Genomic DNA, 27,548 nt, shown 5'->3' on the forward strand with positions numbered 1-27,548 from the left:
AAAGATATAAATTCTTTGAATGGTTTTTAGAGTCCAGTCTTCATAGAAATACCATAGGCCATTTTGAGGCTAAAACAGAAAAAAAAAAAAAAGATAAATTATTAGAAACACTTAAAAATTCTGTGCATGACACTCTTCTTTATTAAAAAGACCCATTGTAAATTGGAAAGTTCCGAAGTCTTTGTGGTGAGGGAGAATGAATTATAATGACATCACTGGGTCGTGAACTAGCCCCACTGGCTACTTTCCAGAATGAAATTGACTAAGAGAGATCAGATGCGCCCATTCGTAGCACAAGACATCTGGGAGGCAGCCAGGGAATCGAGGTTCAAGCCCCCTATTTAGGACACACTTCCTCTTCCTCTTCATCATCAAATATAATCACAATTTCTCAGGCAAGGCATCTAGCTTAGCAGTGCGTTTCCATTCATATTCTAAAGAACACCCCAAAAGTTCTTCGCACTCACTCCTCAGTGAAAGGCCTCATGAGAAATAGTAACATGTCAACATCTGCCTGACACCTTTGGTGCATTTTCATCATGTTGCTGATGGGAAGCATTTTGCCTTCAAATAAGCATAATTTTCCAGTCTTTTCCATCTCCTTTTTTTTTGTCTCTCTCCCAGCGTAATAAATGGTGTCTGAAGCCCAAGAGAAACTCATTTCTGTTAACAGATCATTTGTAAACCTTTAAGGGCAGCTGGTGAGAAAGGGGATTTTTTTGCTTCTGTCTTAACTTTCCTGGTTGTCTCTCTAAATGCAAAATGACACCTCATTCAAAGCTTTCTAGTGTCATCTTAATCTCCCTTATTTTACACTTTCTATCTTTTTGATATTGCTATAGACTGCATGGAGGCTTTTTACCTAATACTGTAATACCTATTATCTTAGGCATTTAGGTATATAGGCTCTTGCCAGCTAAGAATAATACAGATCAATTGGATGTCAGTAGCCCAATAAAGTCAGAGAGTATATATATTTTTTCAAGGTAGAAAAAAAGACGCCTACCTGCTTGACCTTAAAGCCAGCACATTTCAATATTAATATATTTTATGCATGCATGTGATAATGTCTTACCATTCTTATGGATCTGTAGGGAAGTCTCACTTTTCTCAGTGGAGGATTATTACCTATTCCAAGGGGGCTATGATTATAGATACTTACTAAGACAAGAATAATTGACCATAAAAAACCTTTTATATTCCCACAATTATTTTTGCATTGACTAAAAGTGTCAAGAAAATCTGATTTTATTAGCCAGCCCCTAATTTGGACTCCATTTAATTCTTTATCTGGCTTTTTCCCCCAATAAGTTTTTAGTCTGAGAGAGTTGGCAATTGTACAAAAGAACAATTTGTTACAGAACCTTTACTGAATGGAAGTTCTATAATCCAAGCATAACATCAAGTATCAAATAAAATAAAAATGTATGAGATCAGCAAAGGGGACATGCTCCAAGGTAAGAAACTGATCTAGGGACTAGGAAAAAAGAAGTTTAAATCAGAATTTGACTGCTCAGCTATGAAGTAAGGCTGTAGAACAAAGGGTCAAATGCAGTTTTGACCCCTCATTCCCCTCCACCCACCAAAAGATCAGATCCGGTCAGCACTGAGCCGATTTCCAGTAAGAAGCAAGAAGCAGAATTGTGCTTGTTAAGAAACAGTGTGGACATCTCTAAAGGACATTGGAGGGGATGAGTGAGGAAGTACTTTGGCTCTTCAGAAGCTAGGGGATGCCATAGACAGGAGGAGCAGCAATGATCTGGTACTCGTTTGACTGGAGCAAAGGGCTGCTTACCACAAGTGCTTCTTTTCATGGCTGTCTCTTTGAAATATTAGAAACAAGGACAAAACAGTGATTACAAGTGGACCTTGTGGTCAAAAGTATGACTGCTTCTGGAAAGAACTCAGATGAAGAGGAGGACGAGTGTTTTAGTGTCCCTCCGAATGGTAGAGAATCCTTGGCAACTCCCTGCTAGGACTAACATTCTGATGTTGGCGATCCTAGATACATTGGCTTGTCATGTAGTAGAGGATTCAGTGGACGGGAAAAAACAGAAGTGACGTGGCATCCATTATGGCATCCATTCCACCCTTGCAAATAAAGCCCATCCTGTCTTCCATATGCAAACATATATATATATATATATATATATAACATATATATATATATATATAACATATATATATATGAATGAATGAAAGTGAAAGTGTCAGTCATCAGTCATGGCCGACTCTTTGGGACCTCATGGACTCTAGCCTGCCACGTTCTTCTGTCCATGGAATTCTTCAGGCAAGAATACCGGAATGGGTGGGTAGCCATTCCCTTCTCCGAGGGATCATGCCAACCCAGGCATTGAACCCAGATCTCCTTCGTTGCCGGTAGATTCTTTACCATCAAAGCCACCGTACATATACGGTTGAAGAGTGCCACTATTTTATGACTGATTTAAGTCTATAAAACTTAAATTTTTCTGTATTTTCCTGAAAGCAGTAAGCATGGTATACAACTGGAAATGAGATTCATGGGTGCCCCACACTTAGGTCACCAGTGAGCCAACTGCAGTTGGGGCCAGACATTTCCCCTGGGTGATGTAAGTGGAGTCTGCTACCACCAAGCCAGTCTCAGTCAACTCAGTCTCAACCTCTTTCCCAGTCTACTGGTGGTGGACATCATGGAGGAGAAAATCTCTCAGCTCTATGAGTTGAGCAGGCTCTGGAGAGAGGCTATTTCCTCCCCATTCCCAAGGTAACTGGTTGCAGAATAAGGGATTCGAGGGGATAACTTATACAGCTTGGAGGCACCTGTGAGAAAGGGAACTGAGTTACTCTCTAGCTGGGTGTTTGCTGGAACCGAGAAATTGCAGTATATCTTATTACCACTGTGACCGAGTGGAAGAACACAGTGAGGAAGAATCTGTGTGGCCTAAAGTAAAAGTGAAAAGTGAAAGTGAAGTTGCTCAGTTGTGTCTGACTCTTTGTGACCCCGTGGACTGTAGCCTACCAGGCTCCTCCATCCATGGGATTCTCCAGGCAAGAGTACTGGAGTGGGGTGCCATTTCCTTCTCCAGGGGATCTTCCTGACCCAGGGATTGAACCCAGGGATCGAACCCGGGTCTCCCGCATGGGAAGCAGATGCTTTAACCTCTAAGCCACCAGGGCAGCCTGTGTGACCTAAACAAGTGCCTAATTGTGTTTTAGGGCAAAATTCCCATAGAAACTGGGCTCAAGGTTGGTCAAAAGAGGTCGTCAAAGGGGGAAGTCTACTAGTATGTGTGTAGATGTGTTTCGTCATGTCCGACTATGTGACCTCATGGACCATAGCCCTCCAGGCCTCTCTGTCCATGAGATTTCCCTGGCAAGAATACTGGAGTGGGTTGCCTTTGCTTACTCCAGGGGATCTTCCCAACCAAGGGATGGAATCCGAGTGTCTTGCGAATCCTGAATTTTCTGGCAGGTGCTTTACCACCAGCGCCACTGAAAGTGGAGCTTGCTGGAATCATGGTTCACTGTGCCTGGGAAGAAGACAGAGCCACGGCCCTCACTCTAAGTGGCCTTCCTGCCCCCAGAGGGTAAGGAGAGGACTCACTGGTTTCATCTCCAGTTGAGCAAGCACTGAAACTAAAGAGCGTTCGGGAAACTTAGGGCCGCCCAGGAGGCTACTTGGCCAATGGAGAGGCAGACTAAGAATTTCTGGGGACATCAGGGAATAGGCAAGGTCTTCAGAAAGTTGCCTGAGATTAAGCTACACACGTCAAGGGGAAAGAATACATAATGAGTGGTAGTTACCGGTTGCAAAGAGAATCAATGAAGCCACGGGCATGTCCCAATCTGAGTTTTCTGACAATTTAGATAAATCCTTCCTCCTTTATCTTCCTTCCCAACATACTTTATCCAACAACAGAAGGTCAGTTAAAGACAGGGAAAGCCAAATGTGCCTTTAGCTCTTCCTGATAGGAGTCAGATCAGGCAGGCCAGGAGAATTTGACTACGAGGAGAGAGAATGATAGGAGTATCAATAAAAATTCTTAATTCCCTTTTCCAATCCAAGTAGTCATAATAGAGTCTATTTTGGCATCTGCTGGGGGAAAGAGAAGAATTTTTTAATATCTATAATATAATAACAAAGTTATTTTCATTATTGTCTTCTGAAGAGAACTCAGGTTTTTTTTTAACCTTAAACTTATTATTTTGCATTGGGGCATAGCCAATGAACAATATTGTGGTAGTTTCAGGTGTACAGCGAAGGGACTCAGCCATATATATCTATGTGTTTGTGTGTGTGTGTGTATGTATCAAGTCTCCCCTAAACTTCCCTCCCATCCAGGCTGGCACATAACATTGAGGAGAGTTCCCTGTGCTATACAGTAGGTCCTTGTTGGTTATCCATTTTCAATACAGTAGTGTGTACATGACCTTCCCCAACCCCCTACCTATCCCTTCCTTCCGGCAACCGTAAGTCTGTGAGTCTCTTTCTGTTTTATAAGTAATTTCACTTGTATCATTTCTTTTTAGGGTCCACATATAAGGGCTATCATACAATACTTCTTCTCTGTCTAACTTCACTCAGTATGACACTAAGTCCGTCTGTGTTGCTGCAAATGGCATTGTTTCATTCTCTTTAATGGATCAGCAGTATTCCATTGTGTATATAGACGCTGCATTGTATATATGTATCCATTCCTCTCTCAATGGATATTTTGGTTGCTTCCATGCTTTGGCTATTGTAAACAGTGCTGCAATGACCACTGCAGTGTATGTATACTTTGGATCACGTTTTTATCTGGATATATGCCCAGGAGTGGGATTGCAGGGTCATATATTTACTTTACTTTTAGTTTTTTAAGGAACCTCTGTATCTTTCTCCATAGTAGCTGTACCAATTTACATTCCCACCAACAGTGTAAGAGGGTTCCAAGAGAAGAAATTTGAATCCAATATGAGATTTTAGTTTCAAAATAGACTACACTGAGTTTTTATATCTGAGAAGGACTAGAAAGTTATAGAGCCCTGCCAAGTTATTTTTCAAGAATGGAAAAGGGAGTTTTTGGCATAGCATGGTTGAAAATCAGAGTTGGAAAACAAAGTAAAACAACAACAAAAAGAATTTGTTTTGTTTCTTAACCCATTTAAGGTTATTTGATAAACCAACTTTACTGCTAAGGCATCCATTGTACTCTCTGTCAGTCTGACCAAACTAACCACCTTCTGACTGGCTTAATAATCTCATATAGGCAACAGGAAGACCTAAAGAGACTGTTAGAGGGTTAATTGTCATATAAGTAGCTGTTGATGATTCCAAAGCAAACCATGACTACTTTGTCAAATTTAATTACATATATTTGCTTCTCTAGAGCAGTATTTATTTGGCAGAACTCACTGCCATTAAGTACAATCACTTCCAATCATCAGGTTTCATTTAAAAGGGACAACTGTTAAGAACCATCTGTAAATAAACACATACCACTGATTTTATTCTCAAAATAGAGAAGAAATACTTTATACATCCTGCTGTCTCTTTTGGTACCTCAGGGAATGAAAAGACAACACAGTCATTTCATCCTATATCATTGAAGGAAAGAAACACATAAAATAGATACTTCAGGTTAATTAGCAGAAGCTTCCTGTGGTGATTCATCAGTCCATTTTCAAGACTCCACGAATTTGATGGGTATAAACACAGCCACCATAATGAAAAAACAGGGGGCTGTCCATTTAGGATTCCAGAACAATAGGTTACACTAGTAGCACTCTGTCGACCACTTTTATTTTCCACCTATTTCCTACTGAACTCAACTCTGATCTCACAATCCAGACCAGCATTCACTTCTACTTGTCTGTAGAGGGCCCTGCTTATCTTGGCCTGTGGGTTCAGATGCCTACACCAGCCTTGGTTCCGGAAATGAACCATCCATGGCTTCCTTTGTCTTTGATGTGTATCCATTCAGTATTTCAAAAGATGAATGTGATCTTGGTATTCTGTGCTCTGTACCTTTACCCCTTTAAGTTATTTCTTTCTTGCTCTTTGACCTGGATTCTCGACGCCTTTTGTCCTGAACCACAGCCTCAAGACTGGACCGTAACAAAATATAGTAAAGTGACTATAGTTTTCACTGCACAGTATAGTGGGATAAGTCATCTTCAACAGATCCTATAGGAAACATCTGTAATAGTTCAAATACCCTGAAATTAAATCACTCATAGAGTCATCCCAGCCTCTTTCAGTTGACCTTAATCAATGACTTCTAGACTGACTTCAAGAAGCCACCTTGTTCTCTTCTTCCTCAACCTAGGAAGCCCTCCTGATAAATGCCATAGTTAGGAGAAGGTACCATGTAGTTATAACCAAAAGTGTTATAAACCTTGGCCAAGAGTGAGAACCAGAAAGATTCAGACTCAGCTTTAGAGCTGGATGGACTGGGCTCCAAATCCTGGCTCTGCCTTTTTCCAATGTGTAGACTTAGACAAGTCATTAAAATCTCTGTACCTTCTTTATAAAATAAAGACAATAGTATCTCCTCAATCCAGGTGTCATAGAGGACAAAAGCCCAGGCTAGATAGCAAATTGTTCTAGGTTTATGTCTAAGATCATCACTTATCAAGTGTGATCCACAGGAAAGTTACAAACACTTGAGTTCTCCATGTTTTGGCTTCATCATCTATTAAATGAAGATGCTAATGGCAACCGAGTCACTGAAACACTTTGGATATGAATTTAATTAGTATTGACAAAATGTTTAGAAAGTCCCTGGCTATGGTTAATGCTTAATAAGTGTAAGTCATTTTGAAACAAATTGTTGTAATATACTATAACTCATTTCTACCTATAATAAGCCAAGGATAAGGTGAATATTAATGATCTTCTTGACAGATTTGACCTGGAGGTAACTATACCTCATTAGTTGACTGAAAGGGATCTAAACCCAAAAGACTGAGAAACAAAATGTCCCTAAATTGGTACATCATGAGAAACATTGGGCTGGAGGAAGCACAAGCTGGAATCAAGACTGTCAGGAGAAATATCAATAACCTCAGACATATAGATGACACCACACTTATAGCAGAAAGTGAAAAAGAACTAAAGAGCCTCTTGATGAAAGTAAAAGAGGAGAGTGGAAAAGTTGGCTTAAAAACTCAACATTCAGAAAACTAAGATCATGGCATCTGGTTCCATCACTTCATGGCAAATAGATGGGGAAACAGTGGAAACAGTGCCTGACTTTATTTTGGGGGGCACCAAAATCACTGCAGATGGTGATTGCAGCCATGAAATTAAAAGACACTTACTCCTTGGAAGGAAACTTATGACCAAGCTAGACAGCATACTAAAAAGCAGAGACATTACTTTATCAACAAAGATCTGTCTAGTCAAGGCTATGGTTTTTCCAGTAGTCATGTATGGATGTGAGAATTTGACTATAAAGAAAGCTGAGCACTGAAGAATTGATGCTTTTGAATTGTGGTGTTGGAGAAGACTCTTGAGAGTCCCTTGGACTGCAAGGAGATCAAACCAGTCCATCCTAAAGGAAATCAGTCCTGGGTGTTCATTTGAAGGACTGATGTTGAAGCTGAAACTCCAATATTTTGGCCACCTGATGCAAAGAGCTGACTCATTTGAAAAGGCCTTAATGTTGGGAAAGATTGAAGACAGGAGGAGAAGGGGATGACAGAGGATGAGATGGTTGGATGGCATCATCAACTAAATGGACATGAGTTTGGGTAAGCTACGGGAGTTGGTGATAGACAGGGATGCCTGGTGTGCTGCAGTTCTTGGGGTTGCAAAGAGTCAGACACTACTGAGCGACTGAACTGAACTGAAACTGGTCCCTTAATCATTCAAGATCCAAGTCACTATCTATCTCTGCTGAGAATTTAGCAGATCACATCTTATAGAGGTTTCTTGTCAGTCCCCAGCCTCTGCCTGAGAAGCCCTAAGTTGAGTGAGTAGTAAAGAGGAGATAGCTTGATTTTTTTTTATTATTATTATTCTGCAAGAATCAATGGTGTTAGAAGAAATCACTGCTTTAAGAGCAGGAACAAGACAAGCTCAGCCAAATTTCCCGGGTAATGAAGAAGATGTAGCACACTCATCAATGCTTACTATGCAACAAGCTATGTAACAAAAAGCCGAGCTTCTTTTCACCCATGTAAAGTCCATAAATAAAATGACCAAGAACTCCACCATGATGGAGAGAGTGAAAGTGAAATACATTGGCTTTCATATATATGTATACATATAATTTTAAGTTGAATGCACAGTGGGGAATACCAGGATAAAACAGTCTCTAGTTTGCTGTGTAATGAAAGTAAAATAAGTACACAAATATCTCTGATGCAAAGCAGGAAGTAGTAAATGTCAAAGAAATCCGCAAATGGAGAACAGTTAAAGTGCTGAGCCTGTTGAGAGGGTTTCCTGTATAGGGGACCAGGCAATGGTCTGCAGCAGAAGTGGCATTTGAATAACTTTTAGCTTCTATTAAGGACTCTTACGCCAAACAGTAACCCTCACCCCACCGCCAGTGGACCAAGTGCTAACTCGTGCCAGGAACTCTCCTTTCCTGCCTTTGCCTGGCAAGCGTGTACTCATAAAACTCAAGGGTTATTCCTCTGCCTCACCCTCTTCAAATAGATTTTTCCCTCCCTTATTTGGGAACACACACAGTGTTGGACCCAGTTCTCTCCCTTTGACATTTTAGTACATTACTCCATTACCGTGCCTGTCTTTTTCAGTGAACCGTGATCCCCATAAGGGACTGGGCAATACCTTTCAATTCTCAGTACCTAGGAATACTTTGTCAAATCATTGAACTTTGTCAAATTATTGCACTCTAGTTTTAAAAATGAAAAAAATGTGCTGAAGAAAATGAAGCTACCTGCCACCTGTGAAAAGTAAAAGCGTGGAAGAAAGTGAGAAAGGAGCTCTTGGTGTGCGACTGCCTGGTGATACATAATTTGATTTAATTGTCATGATCCCATGTTCCCAGTTAGCATCATTATCTCCTTTGACTCTTGCTGAGATTGAGGCTCAGAGAAATTCAAGGACTTGTCCAAAGTCACAGAACTGTTATAGTGAGTGGCTGGGATTCGAACCCGGGTGCTTTCCGACACTGTGTGATGTTCCCGAATGAAGAGATGCACCAGCAAATGTATCCCCTCTGAAGGTTACTCAACATTAAAAAGCCAGTAACCACTTTGACAAAATCCAAAATGAGTCTTTCCTACCACCCACAAGACCACCATGAAGTTTGCTCTAAAAAAAAAAAAAAGTTTGCCTACCTAGAGAAAGTTCATCTGTTTCTGAGAAAAAGAAATCAGTGGTCTCTTTCTTGCCTTCTTCCTTCATCTTTTCTTCAGTTTCTTTTCCCTCTCTCTCTTTGTGCTTTTTTCTCCCTCTTCTTGATGCAGGGGAGGATTAACTCTCCCAAATGAAGATGGTAGTGATGATGGTTGGGTCAAGCTTATGGTAGGCTGGCTTATTCCTTCAAGGGTCTGCTCTGGGCTTCAGGTTCTAGAATGTTACAAGATTGATATTTAGATATAAACTTTCTCTACCATAGGAATTAAGAAAAATTGAATGTTTTGTTTAAAAGTTGTTTTCTTAAGGAAAAATCAGAAATGAACAAAATGATCTACACACAAAATTATGCATCATTTATAATTTTAAAAACAAGAATAACTAGAAATAACTTTAATGTTCAATGATAAGAGCTTAATAAATTATGGTACTCTCTACATATGGAATATTTTGTATTCATTAAAATAGGTTTACAAAGAGAGCCTAAGAAAATACTGTTATGTTATTTCAGACATCAGAATACAAACATATAAAAAGCAACATTCAAATCTTATAAGCACTGTGTATATATCTGAAGAAAAAAAGAAAGAGATTGGAAAAATATTAACAGTTGCTCATTCTGATTCTATAGCTGGTGATTCTTTCTATAGTTTCCTCTCCTACCAGTAACATGGAATACTTTTCTAATCAGGAAATAAATTCAGATTTAATAAATGCTTGTCAAGTGCATGCAATTTCATCTTGCAATTCTTCCTAGGAAAAAAAAAAAAAAGAATAAATTTGGTATTTATTTCTTCATCCCAACAACTGTTCCAGGAAGGAAGCTCTGTCGTCCTGTAGCTTGTGTTTATTCATACCTCTTCACTCTAGCTCCCACCAGTCTGCCTTCCAAAAACCATCCTCAATATAGTTTGGTGTACTGAAAAGAATGTAAGCTTCAGAATGAGGCAGGTCTGGGTCTCAATCCATTTTCCCATATTTCCTAGCTGTGAAATATTCATAAAATCTATTTTCTTTGAGTTTCAGCTTCAGGATTCCGTGAGAATTAAATGGGGTTACATATGTTGTGCTACCAACACAAGTCCTGGGACATAATGTATTAGTCACTAACACAGCACATCACTTCCTCCTGCCTCTCCTGTTCTCTGCACCTCCCCAAACTTACTGATGTTTCAAGTTCCAACTCCCATTCTAGTTCAAAGTTCTTCACGACTTTCCCTGGGAGGCCATGGCGTCAATTTCTAACTTTGTTTTCTGGACGACTCACTTAGCACTTACTCACAGCTTCACACAGTTATTGAGTGCCTGGAAGGCCTCCCCCACCAAACAGAAGAAGCAATCCCATCCCCCTGCCCATCTCATCCGAGACTCTCATTATTACAAGCCTTCAATCAGCAGCTTATGCTGCAGAGCTCAGTCTACCACGTTGAGTTTTGAGTACTAAAGCAAACTTATGAGTCATAATATAGAATAGTTAAAACTGCAGTCTGGATCATGCTTCCTCTTGTTTCACCTGGAACAGGCTGAAAAGCCATCAGTGTCTGGTGGGTGGTACCTGGTGGCTGGATCTGAGTTGTCAAGATAGAATGTCACCATCTGGAGAGACAAGAGGCCTCCGAAAGCCCTGGAACAGTCCTGATTCTTGTCAGACTGTGGACAAAGAGCATAAATTGGTGAGTGCATTTGATAAGGTGAAGTAAAGTAGTTGGGTCCTACAGCTATAATTTCTTTCCTTACAAGTCCGTCAGTCAAGTAGATTGCTTGGGAGCTCAGTTTCCATGGGATGGAAGCAGAAAAAAGAGAGAGAAAGACAGAGACACACAATAGTATCTCTCTCAGGTATGTTTCTATAAGTGCTTTTCAGTCTAAAATTATTGACATGCCAAGTCTAATGATTAAATTCTAAGCTTTAGCCCAAATGTCTAAAAAGTCTTTATCTTACTTCTAAGATGTCACTGGTTCTTTTGTTCTCATATATTTATTTATCTTCTAAGCAATGAAAATCATAAATAAAGCTGTTTCAGTGTTTGATAATTTAAAACCATCACTTAAAAATATATCTTTAACATGACGTTCTCTTTAAAGGTCCTTTCAAAGTCTTATTTTTATATATTCAGAAAAAAGCAAGCCATATTTTCCTCTTCCTGGTGATGTCTAGAATATAAATAGGAATAAATATATGGATAGGAATCATGTGTTGTACTGTCAATTGAGATTGATTCTTTTCTTAAAAAAAGTTGAAAAATTCACTGAATAGTGCATGAAAGAATCCCTTCTCACTACATTGTCTGCACAAATAAAAGTTGAATGTTTGGCCTCAAACATTAGGAAAATTACAAATAAAGAGGAAGGCAAGCTTTTATGAAAACTTTGGTCATAAATGAAAGATTTTGATGCCAGAGAGTAATTAGCGTTTTGTTCCTCTTTTGAATAGCAAAGGAGGGGAGGGTTTGTTGGCTCTCTCTCATTTAATTCTATTGACCTGACACAATTTTACAAAATTTAGTAACATCTATTATTTCTTTTTTACATATAGTTGTCCCTGTCCCTTTAATGAGATCTTACTTGTATTATTGCCTGTTTCTTCCTTCCTTTCCTTTATTTTGTATGTCATAAAACTGCTGAATTTGTACAACTTTCAGGTAATTATTTTTATGAGCTCACTGGAGGTTATCTTCAATGCTATCACAAAGTCTTCCAGTGGTCAATGAATCATGCAGTATATTTCATGATTCCTCTTCCAAGATTGCTACAGAAGCATAGGTCAGTCCACAGAAATACTTTTGAAATCTTGGAGCAAAATATGTTATTGTAATACTTTTTTTCCTAATTATACAAGCAGTATACACATTGTGAACAATTTAGAAAGTAGAAAAAGAGTGAAGTGAAGTGAAGCCACTCAGTTGTGTTTGACTCTTTGCGACCCCATGGACTGTAGCCCACCAGGCTTCTCTGTCCATGGGATTTTCCAGGCAAAGTACCAGAGTGGGTTGCCTTTTCCTTCTCCAAAGAAAAAGAGTAGAAAGAAGCAATTAACTTCCCCGAAAGTATTTTTAATATTTTAATTTCTATAGTTCAGTTACATATAGGTCTATACCCAAATGTAGGTTTGCACTCATTTTCATTTACATCAGAAAGACAATATTCTCCTTTGTCACCAAAAAGTTTTCAAATTTATTCAATAATTATTTTTATATTATTATTTGAATAAACTATAGTTTAAATTGATATTGACTTTTAGACTATTTTGGATTTTTACCTGAAAAATATAACATAGGAAAACCAGAAGACATGATTTTATGCAGTTTAATTTGGTCTGGTTATGCAAATTCTCCCCCAACTCCATACCTGAGTCACACATAATTAAGATTCTCTACTAAATTCAATGAGTTTAAAAAGTTTCATGAGCGTTTTCTGAAATAACAAAAGATAAGATTAAAGAAAAGAACGTTTATTCTTAGGTAGTTAAATAATAAGTTAAATAATAAGTGGTCACTGAACTGAGAGTAGCCAAGAAAGGCCTGTCATTCTGTAGAATCTGATACACAAACTTGAACTAGAATTTCTGAACTCTAGAACCGAGAGTTCTATTCCAAACAGTGGCCCAACCACCAAATCCAGGCCAATGGTTGCTTTTGTATTACCAGTGAGCCAAGAATAGTTTTTACATTTGTAAATGGTTGAAAAAAAAATAAAGAAGAATGATAACTTGAGATAACATGAAAATTATATGAAATTCATAATTTCATGTCCATAATAAAGTTTTATTGACATATGGTCAACACTCATTTGTTTAAATATTTCATTGGCTGTTTCATACTGTAACAGTAGAGTTTAATAACTGCTGAACAAAGCACAAAATTATTTACTATCAGATCATTCACAGAAAAAGTTTTAGAGAAAAAGAGTCTTACTCTAGATTGATCATCAGGTTTTAAGTAAAGTAGCATTAGAGAAGTCTAGGTTCATTTTCTTTCAGCCCTCTCATCTGAATCTCCTTCCTTTTAATTAGCAATATTATTTGCTCCCTTCAGGGAAACAAGGGTTGTCTATATTCATTTGCTGACAGAAGCTGTCTTTGAACTTCAGGAAAACCACCATCTTGTTTTTGTTCACGTCCCTAAAGCTTAGTGTCTGCCACATGAAACATAAGTAAGTTCTTTAAACTTCTTGTTATCTTGAGGCAGGGCAAGACCTTTACCCAATTTATTTAGTTATGGAGGAGGAGGATGAAAGATTGGGTCCTAAGTGTTACTCAATGGCATGACATGGTTTTCCCTGGAAAGCAGCCAGAACTGATGCTTATGAGGTGTTTGTCTGATGAACTGTACCCCTGTGACTCTAAGCAGAGCCCGGAGGAGGCAGCAGTCCCTCTTTCTAGCTCAGGTTTGACTCACAAATCAGAAGAATGTGCAAAGTCCATGGAAGCCAGACCCACCCCTAAGACGGTCCAACAAGGAAATAATAGCTTCTTTTGGATAACCATTTAGGAAGTGGGATGATTTGGATTATTGCTGACGTGTATTACAGTATTTTCATAAGAGCAAAATAGACCCTAGGTAACTGCTGGACTGCAATATTTGCTTTAGGAACAGGAAGTGTGGGAAATAATTATTAGCCAATGTATAGGCTGCAGAGAACCTTTCTACATAAAGGAAGCCATGTGTTGAATGTATGGAAACTTCCAGCACAGCTGACGTAAACAGAAAAAAACAAAAAACAAAAACTGGGAGGTTGAAGGGAAAGGAACACTGGATCACAATGCCTCCAGAATAAAATTCTACATACAGAACAATGAGATAAACCCAAGAATTTGACAGTGAAATTCTCTTATAACAGGATTTCATTATTTCATAAATCTAGAAGTACTATGAGTTACTTCCTGCTATCCCACTGTCCTCAACTTCAGTCTTATAGTCAGATTGGGATTGTACATGGTCCATACAATTTCATGAGGCGCTAAGAACTGCTTTTAGATCTAGCCATGAAAACAAAATTTAACAAGAATATTTGACAATGTTTATAAAAAGTGAAATTCTAGTTATCTGAGATCAGTATGAAATATAAGACACTACTGCCATGTATGCATTATCTAATTAAATTTAAGTAATGTTTTAGTTTATCCAACTAAAAAGCAGTATGTTTTTTATAGAAAAATTTGAAAATACAGAAATTTTAAATGAAACAAAAATAATTTTTATGATCTCTCTATCCAAAGACAACATTCTTTAAGTATTGTTTCCTCTCAGTCTTACTGTGATATTTTTTTCACAGTTGTAATTATACTCAAAGTTCAGTACAGTCTCTTGCTTTTTAAATTTAACTGTATCATGTAATTTGTAAATAAGACATTTATAGTTATCTTGAAAAAGACTGAGAGATGGCTAGTCAACCTGTTAGAATATCTAGGTATTAAGAATAAAACTAAATTCAAAACCCCAAGTGCATATTTTCTGGAGTCATGGGGAAGGCAAAGCTTTGTAACTTTCTTTTTTATCTTATGACTTCTTTTTTGGTCATGCTGACATATTCTGGATGAACACCAAACCAAAACAAAACAAAAGAGTGAGGGGATAGGACTGGGGGAAACAAAACAAAACAAAAAAGTCAAGAAAAAAATGTGAAGGAAGAGCCAGAGAATTGAAAAGAAAATATATCATTCCCCAAATTTCCCAAATACATCTGGTCCTGCTGAGAGTAATAGCATTTGTGTAAATGTGTAGACAACTCCCTAAGCTGAATTTTTTAAAAAACCTATCTCTTTGATACTGCATTAATTCCATAGTCCACATAACTGACATTCAATAAAGAAAAATAGAGCCAGAACAGAATTTTATTTTATTTTTTTGAATACTGAAGTCTCTTAAGTTAATTTGCATCTCATTTTCTCTTTCTTATGTAAATAAAGGCAAATTAGGTATGAAGATAGGTCCACTCCAGGGTGGCATGGCTGAGGTTGAGTTGTGGTGGGGCTGTTTCCATGTAATGGGTTAGTGGCTGGTCTTAGGAGCATCTTGTTCCCCAGCACAAAAGTCTGATGCCAAGAGGGACCACTTGTTCTTTCCCAGTTCTTAACCTCCTCAAACCAGTTTTTCCTTGAGGTCTTTTTGTGAAATTCCTGTATCAAGGTTGCATGTGGTCATGATACAAAACCCCAAGCCATTTGCTCTCTTCACAGGAACCAGGCGAGAATGTAATCTGAGCTTTTCTTGGTCTATCTCTACACTGCAACATCATAACACTGAAGTGTAGATTTATAGCATGCTTTATGTATATTTTCTTAGTCCCAGGGCCCCCCTTTTCACAGATACATACACAACATGTCATGTAGAAAATATAAATCGTTGATGGTATAGGCACTTTCTTCCTTTTTAAACCTTTCCAAAGGTCTTTTTGTTAAATACACCCAGATGCCGTTTGACAGATGAGGGGCTAATTGCTCTGTGAATTACCTCTATCGATTCCTGTTTCATGTTGAGCCAAACAAACAAAAGATATTAATGCTTTGAAAAAAATGAATGATGACCTTTCTCTGCAAACACAGCTTGTGGTCTCTGATTATTGGTGATTCCGGAGAGCAGCGGTCAATGGCAATAGCTGTAACGCTATGATCACTATAATAAGCTTGCCTGACCTTCTCTGCCATGTTAAGTGGTTTAAATTTATTTGCCCAACAACAGAAGAGCTTTCATTTAAAGTCACAGAACATTCAATTCAATTTAAAGACATAGTGTCTTCTTTCCTCTCCTTCCTTTCCTGTCCATTTCCACACTTCAAACACCTCCATCCCAAGTTCCTTAAATCATTTTGCCACTGCAGAGTAATCACCTTACCTGTGAAACTCATTCTTTCAGTTCTTTTTGGAACCCTGGATGACATTTTCTCTTTTGACTTGCTCTTTCTTGTTTTAAGACACTAGAATATTTTGTTTATCTCTTTGTATAAGTTTTGTTTGTAAATCAGGTTTGGGGTTCTAGATAATATGAGCTGTATAAGAAATCAAGAATACATATTATCTGGAATACCAAACCTGTATACTACTGTATAGCACAGAAAACTGTACTCACCATTCTGTAGTAACATATGGGGAAATAATCTGAAAAAGAATTGATATATAAATACATATATGCCCAAATGTATAAATATACATATAAAATATGTATAACTGATTCAGGCAGCTATATACCTGAAACTAACACAACATTGTAAATCAACTATACTGTAGTAAAAATAAAAATAAAAAACTCAAAGGTAGAGAATTTATTAAAATGAACGCCTTTAATATACAAAATCTGAACTCTTATAGGTAGGGAACTTTTGGACTGTGTTAAATGACAATAAAGATATAATCAAAGGAAAAAACAGAATGAATGAATAGTGATGCTGAGTAATAATTCTAAAGAAACCAAGAAAATATTTATTTGCTCAAATAAATATTTGAAAATAGTTTCATTTAAAAAAAAAAGTGCAAGAGGGTGTAGTTCTAAACTCACTAGCCTGGAAGCCAAGAGAATCAGTTCCATTTTGTCCTTAACTAATGAGATTTTTGAATCAGTCATTATTATTATTACTACTTTGCACCCAGAACAGGCTCATCCAACTCAGCAAATGGGGAGGACTGGACCTAATGAGTTCAGAGCGTCTTTCCAATTGAAACACAGTTAATTTTCAATATATCTCTAAAAAAAAAGTTTCTTGTGAATAGTAGAGTTATAACTTGGCAGCTAAGAAAATATGGCTCTGGGACCTTTAAGGACTTCCTGAGTTTTTTCTCAACAATCTCCATGATAGTGAACACAAGTAACCCACAAATGGCCAAAGCCTTGAATGGTTAGGAAGTAGATGCAACCCCCCTTGGTTCAAGTGGAAATCTCTTGCAAAGGGTACCCCTGACACTTCCACCAGTTTCCTGGTAAGAGACATGCCAAAAATACCAAGGAAGTGGTTCCCCTTAGAATAGCTTGGTCCCTGTGCTATAAGATTAAAGCAGGAAGCGAAGAGAAAAACACCACAAATAATCAAAAGGCTTCCTGCCTAAGTCTGACATTCTCAAGAAGTTAGGTCTGAATTTAGATAGAGAGCTGGGAAATTTTAAGGTGACTTTCCTTAAGCATTATCTCTAGTTTCTTCTCAAGACATTAATCAACAATATCATCAAGGCATTCTTGAGCTTTACCCAAGTTTGCCATGTTAAAAACCATATGGAGTTCAAGAAAATAAGAGATATGGTTCCTGACTGTGTGAAATTCCTCATTCTGCCCTAAACATACCAGGATCTTTCTCAGCAATAAGATATTTACAAACGCTGTGTGCTTTCTCAACACAGAATGCTTTTCTATCCTTCTCTTCTTCGAAATCTAAACTTAGGGCCTTCCCAAATCCTGTTGTTATTGTTTAGCTGCTAAGTCTTGTTCACCTCTTTTGAGACCCGCCAAGCTCCTCTGCCTATGCGGTTTCTCAGGTGAGAATACTGGAGTGGGTTGCCATTTCCTTTTCCATAGGATCTTCCCGACCAAGGATGGAACCTGTGTCTCCTGCACTGCAGGCAGATTCTTTACCACTGAGCCACCAAGGAAGGCCTCCCAATTCCTACTCTTTAAAATTCCTCTATATTTATCTCTCCTTTTCCAAAATGCCCTCTGTAGAACCTTATGGGATTCATCATAGCCCCGAGAATATGCTTTCATCTCAGCACTTTGCAAATGTATATAATTTGCTGTTTCTTTTACCTCTTTCCCCTAGAAGTTAGACCTTTGTATCTCAGACTACTAACACAGACCTGGGGTCTTGTTAGCTTGTCCAACTGATGTTGGAAGATGGGTAAGTGAGTAAACAAATGAGTCTTACTGTATCAGATATTTGCTGCTGTACAACAAACCACTCTCAAAGGCAGTGGCTTTAGACAGTCAGTGACTCTTCATTATCACTTGTGAATCTCCAGGTCAGTGGGGGCTTCCTTGATCAGGCTGAACTTGGCTGGGGGGACCCAGATAGGATGTCTCCAGTCTTTATGTTTTTCATCCTCCTCTTGGAACCAGGCACATGCTCCTCAAGCCTGCAGCAGAAGCACAAGAAACAAAGCAGAAACTTCCAAAGCCTGTTAAAGCACATCATCATTTCCACCTTGTTCTTTCAGCCACAGCAAGCCACGTGGGGAACCTAAGCCAAAGGATAGTCAATATACTCTTCCCCTTTAGTCACATGACAAGGTCACATATTAAAGGGTATGAGTACAAAGAGAGAAGAAAAATCAGTTTCAGTCATGAAACCAAACCATTAAGAAGGAAATACTGGGACTTCCCAGGAGGCCAAGTGGTTAAGATTCTGAGCATCCGATGCAGAGGGCACAGGTTCGACCCCTGGTCAGGGAACTAGGATCCCACATGCCATGTGGCACAGCCAAGAAGTTAAATAAATAACATTTAAGAAGGAATATTGATCACCATATTAAGATAGAAATATAAAATTGGTTACCCACCATTTAAGCCATTTGGCCAAAGTCATCTCCTTCATTCTCAAATCATCAACCTGTGGCCCAACAATTTAATTACCTGTGTGGCCCATAAATATTTACCAAATTAGATTGCATTAACAGATGGTAAATAGAGTAATCAGAATTGGAAGAATCCTGATATCTTGATTTTAACTTTTTTTTTTAATTAAAGAAAATAGGTATGGCGGCCAGATGTGTTTTGAATACAAAACCAAAAGCTTTAAACAACAAAATCTTTGTCCTTTTTAAAGGAAGACACTTTTACTTAAGCTTATATACTTTACTATGGAAGTTTGTTTAAAACTAATTGTAGCTCATGCAATAACCTTCTTTTCACTTTTAAACAAGCTGGGAGAAATCTCATGTAGGCATTGTTGTGGCTTCTTTACAGAGTTTCTGCTCACTTCTCTGAGTTGAAGTTAAATTTCTAATGTCCAGGCGTTGATTTACTAGGAAGAGCACAGTTCACTTAAAATCAGAAAAAGCCCTGGCAGTAATCAAGCCCTATGAATTCCTGGCCCTTTTCCTTGAAGGCCCAGTGGGGCCCACTTGACTGGGCCAACCCCACACCACGCACACTGGATTGGTGGTCCTCTTATCATAGAAAATTCCACCAGTGCAGCCAAAAAACACAAAAGGAAGCACACACAGACAAAAAATGTGAATATAATATACAGGCCTGTGGATTGAGTTTTATGAAAAGGAAGAAAAAAGGGGGGTAGAATTTTTCTTAGTTCTTTTGCAAAGTTCACTGGACAAGAAATAATGAGATAAATGGCTTATCAAATGTAAATACCTTCATTATTTTTAATGACACTACAAAGACAGTTTTAAAATGTCTCTCCTAATTTTGCCCTATAATTGGATCACTTGATTGTGACTATTTGGTAAAGAGAATCATACATTTCCCCATGATTTGCATTTCATTTCCTATACTAAAGAGTTTATATTCATGAAAAGTATGCAGGTCCAAGTATTCCCAACACTTCTTTCTTGCTTGACTTTACTTTGTAATAATGTATGGTATGAGGACTCTGCCCTATAGCTGAGAAATGTGAAGTTCTTGGAGGAAAAGGGATTCTTATGGTTGTCGTTTATTGAACCCAAATATTTCAGAATCGAGTCCTTCCGGTTTCAGGAGAGAAAAGTGAAAGATGATAATGTGATTTCCTGCTTTACTCAGCCGAGTCTCCTGGATTCATCTGTGTGTTTCAATATGTAGAATCTTCTTTACATAGGACTAGCTCTAGCATTCTAATTTCTCTGCATTTCCATTTATAATACTTCTCCATTTTTTATCGAGAAAACTTTTAACTAATCAGCTTAGAGAGTCTTTAAATGTTGAATCCTGATGTCATTTGAGCAAGGAATTGTGACAGAGTTCTCACGGCCATCAGTAAAATTCCTTCCGTTGTGAGCCAGGACCTAGGAAATGCAAAAATCCCTAATAAATGTCAGGCAGGGCTCAACTGCTTATCTGTTGCCTACAAAACGTTAGAAAAGAAATGAGTTTGCTGCTAGGAACTGATATGATCCAACATTCTCATTCATTCTTTCCTGTTCCATCATTAACTCCAACACTGGATAAGACACTCGTTGAGGATGGGGGCTGGGAACAGGGAATTGCCAGAGATGGGAAACCAAGCTGCTTTACAAATATTCACAGCTGCAGCTTTCTGTAACCATGCTCCATTTCCAGTGGACTTTAAAAAGACAAATTCATAAGTTATTTTGCCATAAAAGGGAATCAGCTCTTAAGTCTGTCTTCCCAAAGACCTCAGACATGAAATTACCACAGCACTCCCTAAGGTCCAGAACACAGAATTTTCCTCCCCTCCCACATGCCTATCCCTAAGAAAATAGTTTTCCCACTAGATAAAATAATTAAGACCGTTCTCAGAATAGAAAACAAAATATGTATTGCTTGGACATGAGCCTATTTTCAGGCTTAATCAATTGATTGCATATTTACAGTTTGATATTCCAATAGCTGTGAAGCTATCATATGTAGGATTTAATTGCATGGAAGAATCAATAAATAAAGTGTACAAGAGTAATTGCGTGTGTGTGTGTGTTTTCTTGTTCAGCCTACTTCTGATTTGTTCACTAATTTAGGAGAGAATCCATAAAAGCATAATACACCAGCCGCTGTGAAGTCCCTGGGTATCTCTGAACTGGGACCTGGCTTTTTAAATCCTGTCTAGGTAAATTACCTTTCCAGTGCAGGGTATTTCCTTTTAGGAGATTCCTTGGGAAGGGTCTCCAGGGAACTAAGTAACTTTTTAATGGTTCACTCAGATTAAGAGGAAGGAAATGTGAACTCCTCTGGGGGGAGGCACCGCACTCTCGGCCGTCTGCATCCTGTAATTCTTCCCAAGTCCGTGAATCATACTTTTAAGACGCCTTTTCAAGGGCATTTGTCTTCCTTTAAGAGAAGGCCAACGCAGAAAAGATGAGGTTTAAAATAGGTCTCAATCAAGCTTTAGCTATAAAAACAATCACCCAAGTCTCCCCCATCTGTCTAGAGAAGGTTTCTCCGCATCCTTCACCTACACACCGCTCCTCACCTCACACAGTACTTGACTGGATCACTTTTACATTTATTTTGTTTTCAGATTTATGATGATTTCTAATATCATCTGAGGGACTTTGGACTGTAATTCTGGATCACATTGACCAGCCTCCGGACTGATTTCACTTATGCTGCAAGAATCTGAAGATGTGAGCTATCATAAGTAGGTTTCTCCAGGTCTTTTTAGACCGCAATCTTGTTTTTAAGCCATGTTTTTATTTAGTAAAAATCTTGTATGCAAGCAAATATAGACGATATTTGCACCTTTTCCCAAAAAGCATGAAAAGTGTTCGTCATACAGTTGTGTCTGACTTTTTGCAACCCCCATGGACTGACTGTAGCCTGCAAGGCTTCTCTGTCCATGAAATTCTCCAGGCAAGAATACTGGAGTGGGTTGTCATTTCCTTGACCAGGCGATCTTCCCAACCAGGGGATGGAACCCAGATCCCCTGCATGGCAGGCAATTTCTTTGCCATCTGAGCCATCCGAGAAGCCCACCAGAAAGCAGGAACACTACTGTAGACAATGTTGGCAGTGGATAGAGTTGAACAAGGGTTGAAGCAGGAAGTCATTCAAAATTTCTCTACAAGGGCATAATTCTAAACGGCAGTATCGAGTGTATTGAAACATCAATAGCATTACAATATCAGTTACTCAATGAATAAACTATATTTTATTGATCATATACTTAATGGCAACTTCTAATGTTTTAAGCTACTACCAAGAGTGGAAATGCCCTGAAAAAGAATAAATGTGCTATGATAAGGCATATGCATGTGAACTCTGTCAACTGTAGACTTTGTGTGATAATGATATGTCAATGTAGATTCATGAATTCGGACAAATGTACCACTCTGGTGGGATTTTGATAATGAGTGAGGCAAGGCATAAGTGGAAAATCTCTGTACATCCCACTCAACGTTGCTGTGAAGTTAAAACTTCTCTAAAAAGGCAAAAATCTTTTTTTTTTTTTTAAAGATATCCAAAGGTAAGTTTACTTATTTGGGGGAAAGTTTGAGCAAGCTCCAGGAGTTAGTGATGGACAGGTAAGCCTGGCTTGCTGTAGTCCATGGGCTCACAAAGGGTCGGGCACGGCTGAGCGACTGAACTGAAGTCTAAATTATATTAACTAAATGTTCAGTGTTGGTTTGTGTAGGTATGCATACAATCCCCTCTGTGTAATTCCTAATCTAAGAATCTTTGGTAAATCAACAGGTATTTTTTCTATTTGTGTGTGCCTATGTGTGTGTGTGCCTGTGTGTGTGTGTGCCTGTGTGTGTGTGTGTCTGTGTTTATGTGTGTGTGTTGGAGACATGGCTGTGTGTGTGTTAGTTGCTCAGTCTTGTCTGACTCTTTGCAACCCCATGGACTGTAGCCCACCAGGCTCCTCTGTCCATGGGATTCTCCAGGCAAGAATACTGAAGTGGGTAGCCATTTCCTTCTCCAGGGAATCTTCCCAACCCAGGAATCGAAGCTGGGTATCCTGCAATGCAGGCAGATTCTTTACCATCTGAGCCACCAGGCACTTAAGACTATAGCAAAATGTAACCCAGGCTGAGGTAAGCTCTGTGTAGTCTTTATGCCCATTTACTGTGAGTGTTCATATGTGTTGTTACAGACATATTCATATATGAAACTCCAGACTCTCCTTGTGGTAGGAGGGTAATGTATGGATATGTGTGCCATGTTACTTTTCAACATCCTAATGGTTCTGATTTATAAAGCACATTTTACCCTAAGAGTTTTGAACAGGGATTGTGGACAAAATACGTTGAAAGAGTGAAAGTAGGAAAGGAAGAAAACAGCAGAAAAGAGAACAGTGGAATTCTATTTTATTCCTTCCCCGATTTCTTGGCAAATTCAAGTCCTAGCTGTCTATGTGCTGTATTGGCTCTTCTGTCCATGGGATTATCCAGGCAAGAGTGCCAAAGTGGGTTGCCGTGCCCTCCTCCAGGGAATCTTCCTGACCCAGGGACTGAACCCGAGGCTCTTATGTCTCCTTCACTGGCAACCAGATCCTTCACTGCCTGTACCGCCTGGGATGTTCCCATCTCTAGTGACCTCTGAACAGGGTTAGCAGACACAAAAATTCTCAGTCATCACTTCAGATCACCAAATGTTGCTGTGCTGTCTCTTTACAAATATCATTATCGATAGGTCAGTTCTTTCAGAGGGCCTAAATCTGGTGCTATGGAGACTGTTCTCAGTAAAGCGCTGTTGTAGGCTTTGAGATATTTGGGTGCAGAAAAATTGTCTTCCTCATAAAATGTTGAATATTTAACTTTGTGTGAAAGGGTAAAAAAATAAGTGAGGCTAAGGATTGAAAGCATAAATCAGGAGTTTGTTGATGAAAAGAAAGGTGGGAAGGAGGGAAGGAAGAACGATCAAGGAGAGACATTCTAGTTTGCAGGATCCTCATTAATTGTTTCCCGATGCTACGGAATTGAAAGAAAGACGTCATAGGCAGAGTCTAATATTCTAAAACTGCAACCTGATTGCATGAAGGCATAAATTTAAATCTAAATCATTTGGGACAGAATATTTAAACATCTTCTATTTTTGTTTATGGCTGATATCTATAAAAATCTGTTCTGTTACACAGACTTATATTATAGAGATTATATATACAAATATTTTACTACTTATGCATAAAACATGATTTGTTGGGGGATATAAACTATGGCTTTCTCAGGTATCACTGCTACTTGATTGTTCTGAGTATTGGCTTTCTGACAGGGTTTGGAATGAAGCCATTTTTATTAATTTAGTTATTTTTGCTGATATAAAAGGCCGTCTATCATGTTAATAATGTATCGGTCTGCGGTCCCACCGAACAATAATTACAGAATGTTCCTAATAGTAAATCATTTGTCACAATCACAGCTCAGTACAACAACCTTTTGTGGAGCAGAGGAAGACATTATCTGAATAGCAATACACCTTTCTGTGGACCCATTAGAGGAAGTGAACACCAAGAGCCCTGCAAAACCCTGAGCTTCAAGTCAGAAAGGACCTCTCCCAAATCTCAGCTGGGGGTGAGCACAGGCCCTGCTGAATTTTCTGTAGTGTGGTTTAGCCTATCTGATTAGATGGAACCCAAATATTCTGCTGAGGACAGAACAGACTAGGTTCCATAAACATCTTTAAAAAAAGACAAAAAAGAAGAAAGCTCTCCTCTGAAAAAGTGGCAAAACAAAATGATTTGAAAAAGAAAAAGTGTTAAAGATTTTACTGCACTCTAGCTTTTAGTAAGAATCAGAGAAAGAAAGGACCCAACATCCCACTCCACCCCATCCCTGTCAAAAAAAAAAAAAATAGGATTAACAAGAAAGTGTCAATGTCTATGTTAAGTGAGAATTACACTGGAATAATGATCAGACTTCTGTTTTGTAAAGAGTCACAACCTGATTTCGATTATTGTTAAGCAACATTTGTAAATAATAAAAGCAAATATTATTGAGTCTTTCTATGTGCAGGGAATCTTCGTTTTGTTGCTATTCTTTCTTCTCTCTCTCTCTTTTTAATAGACTTTATTTTTGCTGCAGTTTTAGGCTTATAGTGAAACTGAGAGTAAAGTACAGAGTGTTCCCAGTTCCTCTCCCCAAAACACACACGGGTTCCCCCACTGTCAACATCCTCCACGTTTTTCACAATTAATGAACCCACATTGATATGCCATCATCACCCAGACTGTACCGTTTACATCAGGACTTCTTCTAAGCAAAAATTTTGAGACAAGCTCCTTTTGAGAAGAGAGTTAACTCAGCTGTAAACTGTGGAGGGCAACAAGGGGGATTTTGGAGATTTTTGCCAGTTTCAAGCCATAGCCCAGTTGATTAACCATAGTTTGTCATTGGGGTAACAGTGAAATAAATAGGCATCATTTGTCCAGCATCCATACATTTATTGATTTTTGCCAAGGTGATGTCAACCATGCTTGTTGGGCAACAGTATCCTCATTTCATAGACAAAGTAACCAAACCTCCGAGGAGGGAAAGCCAGGATTTCAATCGAGGTCCTTTGACACAAACCTGCACTGTGTCACACTGCCTCTGTCCCCAGGTTCTGCAGGAAAAGCTGTCATGGAGTTGTTGACGAGTAACTGAGTCAGGGTTTGCTTTGCATGGTGACTGTGGTTTTTATAACATTGATACTCAAACTGAAAATTCGTGGATTTCTATTTTATTTTATTTTTAAATTTAAGTTATATTTCTACTTTTATTTTTTCTAAATATGTGGATTCTTGGTTAGGAATTTTATTGAGTATGGAACGCAATGAATGCACACACAGGAGGAGATTTTAAAGTACTTGTTCACCAACCCCCATGATTTGAAAATAGCCTCAGGATCAATTAGAACATACAGGGTGAGGAGGAAGTCATAGCTATGAAATGCTTCTAAAAGAGCACATAGCAAAATAAAGAGGTTTTCCTCAAGCATCAACAGTGGAAATTGTTCTAGAAGTGTATGCAGAGGACAATGGTGACGGGTGCAAAGTCCAGGCTTTCCAATTTTCTTGGGGCTTCAAAAAGCCACAAACAGAGCTCTTTGCCCCACAAGTGAATTTGTGAGCCTCAAATTAGCATTAAATGGAATAATTTGTATGTACTCTCTACATTCATATGTTTACCTAATTTTTTTAAATATCTAGAATTCTGTTAAAGGTATCTAAGGATTCAGCAAGCATGTTATACTTTGCATTTCTAGGATCACATTTCCAAGAAGCGTTACATAGTACAGTAAAATGCACATTTCTATAGATTGTTGAGAGCTACTGGTAACAGTGAAGAAGTCCGTAACTGAAGCTTGAGCAAGGTATCAGAGGACACCAGGAGACCAGAAAGATGATTCTGGCCAAGTGTTTGCATCCCTTTTCCTCCCGTTCCCTACACAACAAGCCTGAAGAACTTAGAGCATCTTCTCTGCGGACCCTGGTTCAAACACAGAGGCATCCTTGAGATGAGTACCACTTTTCCAAAGGGAAGGAAAGTTCCTTAAAAAATCAGATGGCTTCCTCTTGCCCCAACCCCGATGTCCCCTACCCACTATGTTCTGTCCAGAAGAAAAATCCCTCAGCCGCAATGGTTGTTTTTATTAAATTCTCCTCAATAAAAAGCTCAGGCAGGATTTATTAGGTACTCAGGGCGGACGTTTAGTATTTCGCCAGTTATTAAGTGAAAATCAATAGAAAGCAAAGAAAATGGAACTCACTGCACTGTTAGCGCACCGTTGTCGCCCAGATATTATGTCGGCTGTCTCGTAGATTCATGACAGACGAAAGAGGCCGGGAGAGAACTTTCTGCTTACATTGCACGCGCCAAAGTGGGGTTATTCATTAGAGCAGGCAGCCGGCCAGATGGATTTCCAGTTCAGGTTTACCATTTATCTTTAAAACGCCTGTATCGAGTGAGAAAGAACACTGATATTATGTGATATCAATGGCAGGTTTATGTATCTAAATCAGGATTTATTGTTATTTTGTTCCAAAGACCTTTTTTTCTCAAGAAATACCATTTCACTGGAAGAAAATAATAGCTAAAACCTTGTCAAAGATAACCTTTCATGCTGTCCGTGCACCACTAGCTGTAAAACAAATAGAACCTGGTATATAAATAGTTTTAACCACATCCTTACAAATCATTTCTTCTGAATCTGTTTCTCCCATTTCAATATGTGTGTGTGTTTTAAATACTACAAACATGATTTTTGGTCATTTGATGTTTTCTTTGCCAGGAGTTTAGATAATGTTAGCAACTGTTAGAGTCGTGTTTAAAAGGTTTGGCTGTGTTATGTACTTCCATGGAATGCTACTTTTCCAAAAAGCATTCTTTGGAAAAGCAAAGTGATCTCTTCTGATTCTTTTCTTTCCTTACCTTAGAATAAGCTTTAGAGTCAAAAACACTTTTTTTTTTTTTTCCAAATTATTTCAGGGTCTTCAGAAGCAAGGATGTGTTTTCCTTTCACTTTGATGGACCTTTCGACAGCTTCTGGGTTTTCTATTCCTTCTCACTTAAAGGCTGGATTACAGTCGACCTGATCAGGTTGGATCTTCCGTCAGTCTTGTCAAGTAACTAAGCTGGTCAAATGACAGAGTGAACCCCTATACCTTCTTTATAAATTGCCCAGAAGAAAAAAAATGCAATCTGTATTTGTAAAATGTCATTAGTGACACTATGATGAGGAAGAAAAAT

At 38.5% G+C, this 27,548-nt stretch overlaps 1 long non-coding RNA gene across 1 annotated transcript; it reads right to left on the minus strand.

Moving 5' to 3' along the window:
- Nucleotides 1-16,751: 16,751 nt before the first annotated feature.
- Nucleotides 16,752-26,748, minus strand: LOC120875243. Its single transcript, XR_005723884.1, has 2 exons — nt 26,569-26,748; nt 16,752-20,210 (listed from the first exon to the last, which is right to left on the minus strand). It is a non-coding gene; the product is annotated as an uncharacterized LOC120875243 (long non-coding RNA).
- Nucleotides 26,749-27,548: the final 800 nt, after the last annotated feature.

The sequence above is a fragment of the Oryx dammah genome, unplaced genomic scaffold (genome assembly GCF_014754425.2).
Source record: "Oryx dammah isolate SB20612 unplaced genomic scaffold, SCBI_Odam_1.1 HiC_scaffold_16, whole genome shotgun sequence".
Classification (NCBI taxonomy): Eukaryota; Metazoa; Chordata; class Mammalia; order Artiodactyla; family Bovidae; genus Oryx; species Oryx dammah.